Source organism: Nematolebias whitei, chromosome 18 (assembly GCF_014905685.2).
Source record: "Nematolebias whitei isolate Nwh7 chromosome 18, NemWhi1, whole genome shotgun sequence".
Taxonomy (NCBI): domain Eukaryota; kingdom Metazoa; phylum Chordata; class Actinopteri; order Cyprinodontiformes; family Rivulidae; genus Nematolebias; species Nematolebias whitei.
Window position 1 is genome coordinate 1,047,737 of NC_056515.1, and position 4,891 is coordinate 1,052,627.

General features: G+C 44.1%; 1 long non-coding RNA gene across 1 annotated transcript in view; it reads right to left on the reverse strand.

Moving 5' to 3' along the window:
- Window positions 1-2,585: 2,585 nt before the first annotated feature.
- Window positions 2,586-4,891, reverse strand: part of LOC119424920 — a 13,909-nt gene continuing 11,603 nt past the window's right edge. Inside the window, exon 3 of the long non-coding RNA XR_005187542.1 lies at window positions 2,586-2,675. This is a non-coding gene — a long non-coding RNA (uncharacterized LOC119424920). The remainder of the gene's footprint in view (window positions 2,676-4,891) is intronic.

A 4,891-nucleotide genomic window follows, 5' to 3' on the forward strand; every position in this document is an offset into this window, starting at 1 on the left:
TGTGATATATTATCCATAAATTAAACGGATTCATTCATTTTTCTGGATTGAATAATATCGTGCATTGAATTTAATAAATGTAACGTGAGACGTTAATTTTCTTTGACCCATCAAATGAATGCGTCATTTATTAACAGAATCAAAGTTTAACATCAAACATTTACATTAATTTGGCAAAATTGAAAATAACAACAGCTTAATTAATCAGCTTTACAATCAGGAAAACCATACGGCCATGGTTTTCCGTTGCTTCACAACAGACATTTCTGAAAATATCTGGAATGATTTCTAGCAAATAGAAGAGTTTAAAGATGGAAATGAAGTTTAAATGGAGAGGAAAAGATGGATGAGGGAAATATGTCAGTATCAGGACGGCACTCTCCGTTAAGATCCCAGCTTCCTCCTCGGTACACTTAGGTAATGTAAATCGACTCTTTACCTGGAGGAGATGTCTCCACTGGTACGGAGTTCCATTTAACGCACCCTTTCAGCGTCTCCGTAGGAACAGCTGTGAATCGTCCGAAGTAGTGCCTGTATTCCGTCCGACACAGGTTCACCTCTCGGTGGACTCACAAGAGGAGTAAGTCCGTCAGAGTTCCACTCAGATGTGGAAGATTGCATAATTCCCACGAGACTCGGAAGAACTCGGGATCATGTCTGGAACTCCTGTTCTCTCCAGCACTTCTCTGTTCGGTTTGCTCTCCGAACCGAACTCGACTGCGCTCGACTGCACTAGCTCTGGTTTGAACTAGGAAGTGCCGACATTTAAAGAGTTCTATTTCTGGTTCATTTGAGAACTTTCTGATTGGTCGATTGACCAAACAGAGTTGTGTTTTTGTGATGTAAGAGGTTATTAAAAGTCAAGGAAAAAGATTAAGTTTGTTTAAGAACAGACAGAAGATTGTTATGAAGAACCCAGACTTCGTGGAGTCAATTCTCTCATATCTGCCTGAAAAAGTTAAACATGACATTTCTTTTTCAGTAAACTTGCAGTTGACCGAAACTTGACCTTTGACCAACTTCACAATTTGCTCATTGAAGACAGAAAATCAGAATGCATCATTAACCTGATTTCTATTTTGAATGAGGATAAAAAAATCACTAATACTGTTTCACAGTTGATTTAAAATGAGTAGTTCACTTCAACATTTGAAAATGGTTTGAACTAAACACAATTTGATTATCAAAACATTTGTAAAATAGTAATGATAATAGAAAAGAGAGTGTTCTTTCAATTGATCAATGAAATACAGTTCTTGTCCCAAGAAGGCCCCCAAGGCCAGATTTGACCTGAGGCTTAGTTCACTACAGTCCCCCCTTTGGAAATCATCGCCTGTCCATGGGGATGAATTCCAACATGAACTTACGCCTTCGAATGTCCTTGAGCTTGATGTAATCCAGCAAGGAAAACAAAAGTCAAAGGAGGTAATCCCACAATGTTCTTGGTAATTCCATTGTGTTGATGGTAATTCCATAATGTTGTTGGTAATTCCATTGTAGCAATGCTTTAACCCCTTGGAAACAGAGTCTGTAATCCATTGGAAAAAGTCATATAATCCACAACGGTAAATCCACAACGATTAATTCACAACGATTGGAGGTGTTGATTGATCAGCATACAGAGGGGTTCCCTTAGATTGAACTGAAGATGCAGCCACTGGATGAAGAGTGGAGACCAACGTCAGGATTGCAGGTCTCCTCCAGTGAAGGTCGTCTCTGGGCGACGTCCAGGGTGCCGTTCTGGTTCAATGTGTCATGCAATTATGTGGTTTAAGGTGGGCTTATGAAGGGGATTTTACATAAGGCCTTAACCTATATGCACCTGGTGTGTAAGCTATTATGATTGGGAACAGCTACAGCTACCAGTTAAGGGGTAGAACATGCTGAAAAGGGTAGTAATAGGGATTTATGCCTATAGAAGGGTGTTCCAAACTATTTTTCCTTCCTAACTTGGTTTAAGTTAGCTTTACATGGTAAAATATAGTTTGGTTCAATTGTCTGTTGTCTTTTAGACGAACGACTTGAGATTGGGTGTTTGGTTTCCCCATAAATGTTTTGGAAGTCTATGGCGAGACTCATCAAAAAGAATTAGCTATCCCCCCGAATAGAATTGTTCGAGTAGGTTCGGCTTAAGCGTTGTGAGATCAATGTAGATTATGGTACTTAAGGTAGCATTAATATACATTGACTCCGCAAAGATTGCATTTTAACGAATGAACTGCATGTTGGCATAGTTAAAACCCTTTACAGTCTCCAACTAAAACTACACACAAAATTCATTCTTTCCTCAGAAACAACTATCACAACCAAATAAACAACGTTTCAACATCGACAAGAGTAGTGACTAAGCATCTAGAAACATCGTTTCACTGCTTCTTCTCACCCTGGTTGCCAGATTCAATCACACTGTCCCGTTTGTGTTGTTTCTTTGCAGACCCGCGTGCGCGAGACATAATCATGTCAAGGTGCGCTGCATGGCGATCTAGTTGGACTCGGAGTGACCGGAGGGATATGAGTATCCCGCACATCACGAGGATTATCGTCATTAGCAGGGCTACGACTAACGTGTCTGCACTTGACCACGCATAGGCAATCGGTTGGATTGGGTTATTAATCTCGGACCTGAGGGACTTGAGAACTCGGTTTATCGGTTCCACGTCGACGACCTTGGTACCCTCAAACCGGATCCTTCCTAAGGTTCCGGGATCTATGTCTATAGTCATGTTTTCTAGGTACTCTGAGTCGTCCAGAGTTGCTTCCCATTGTACCGGATCGAGGTGATAGAGCGTCAAATCACCAATGTGTATGGTTGTTCCCTGGGGAACACTGATCCACATTGTTTTGTCCGGTAAGGTCAAGGGTCTATTTGCCCCAGGTTGTTCGTAGGCCATGATCGCCTCTCTTTGGGGGGCGTTCACTAGCCAACGTGAGCCAACGATTTCCGCCTTTGCTGCCTTAGCTAAGTTTCGTGGCGTTATGGTCGTTGAGCACTTGGAGGTTTCCGGAATAGGTGTCAACCCGCATATGCCCGCGGTTTTATTCCACACAAACGGTTTGCTCGGGCACAGATAATGTATCTCCCGAGTGAGAACACACATCTGAAGGTTTGGAGCTAGATAAACTGAGGGGTTATCGTTGTGGTACGCAACCATCCTTGGTGTGTCGATTTGAACATGGTTTTCACCGTGCCAATTGCCAACATTGCCAACGTCCCTGAGTCTGTATATGCCATTTGAGGGAATTATCGGTAGGTTGATAATGAACGCCATTTCAAACGTCTTGTGATTGACGTAGATTGGGATCGCGCTACCGAGAGTGTAAGCCAGGTGAGCCTGTGTTTGCGTAACTTTTTCGCGCGTAGCGGAGTTGAGGATGTCGTCCACCATCTGTAGCAAGACTAGATACGGTGGGATCCTGCCGGTGGCTAGTGTATCAACCGACGAGCTGATATCTCTAAGCATGTCAGCAAAGATCCTATCCATCAGGTGTGCGACAGCGTAATCCATTTCAACCATAAGGGTTAACTCATTTACCGCATGTACGAGGGCTTTGATTTCTTGGGTGTGAGTATTCAGCACTAGAACAGTATCTTTTACGGTTTCAGTCACTTGTGTCAATTTTGTTAGTTGAAGGTCCATTAGTGCTCGGATCTTTGGGACCTCACTCTCTACTTCAGACACGTGTTGTTTTAAGGACACTATACTGACAGTGTTGAATGCGGACAAACCTAGGCTAAACAGCAATCCTAGTGATGAAGCAGCAAGCAAAAGCCCGCCGATGCCGCGCTTTTGCCTCCTACCTGTTCCGCCCAACTCTTGTTGGGTGTGAGTGAACTTATGTGGTTGCTTTAGGACGTGCCGGATCTCTCCTTTTGCACTCTCTAGGGATACCGTATACCATGTTTTGTTTAGCCACTCGTTTTTAAGGTTAATGTGTTGTCTGATCACGGTTTGGGGGTCGAAGCGGACGAAGACCTTCCGAGTGTATAGGCGGCAGTCTGTGATGAGCAGTCCCGGCTGGTCCCTCAGAGCGATGCCTGAGGTGGGTCCAAGGGTTACGATTTTGGCTTGCCCTTCTTGGATGGCACCCAAGAGGGTGAAGATTACCAGGAGTGGTACCATCATTGTCCTATGGAAACACAAAGAGATAGGTCTTAGCTTCATAACCGTCAGGGGTAGGTCCTGTGAGTTTAAACTATGGTTAAGTTTATTATCCATTAGTTATCTTCTGCTTGGGTGACCCTTATTCCCACGAGGTCAGATTTTGTGAGATCTTTGTCTCCTGTGGAGTTATTGCACGCCTTGTGTGGTTTAACCTGGTTTCGATGTACCCATTTAACAGTTGGCTCTTTTTGGCCTTTACTGATTTTTATCTGATAGACAACTGGAGACAGTTTGTCTGTTATCAGATGGGGTCCAGTCCATCTGGGCATCAGTTTACGGGCGAGAGTTCCGGTCCCGGACTCTCTTCTCCCAGTTGTGGGGGCAAACGTGTAGTACCAGACCCTGTCTCCCACTTGGAGTTCCTCGTGAGAGGCCTTTTGGTCGTAGTACGCTTTGCGTCCTTCAGCTGATTTTTCCAGGTTTTTCTGTGCGAAAGCAAAAGTGTTTTTAAGGTGTTTTTCCAAGTCTTTCATGTATTGTTGTGTAGTGTAGGCTGTTGCCATGGCAGCATCGCCCGGTTGGTACAACAGGTGTAGAGGGAGAGTCATTTGTCGACCCGTCATCATCTCGAAAGGAGAGATGCCAGTCGATGTGTGTGGAGTGGCCCTTATGGCCATGAGGACCAGAGGGAGTTTCACGTCCCAGTCCTTGTGGTTTGCGGCTACGTATTTTTTCAAAATACTCACCACAGTCCTGTTTGCTCTCTCAACCTGGCCTGAAGCCTGTGG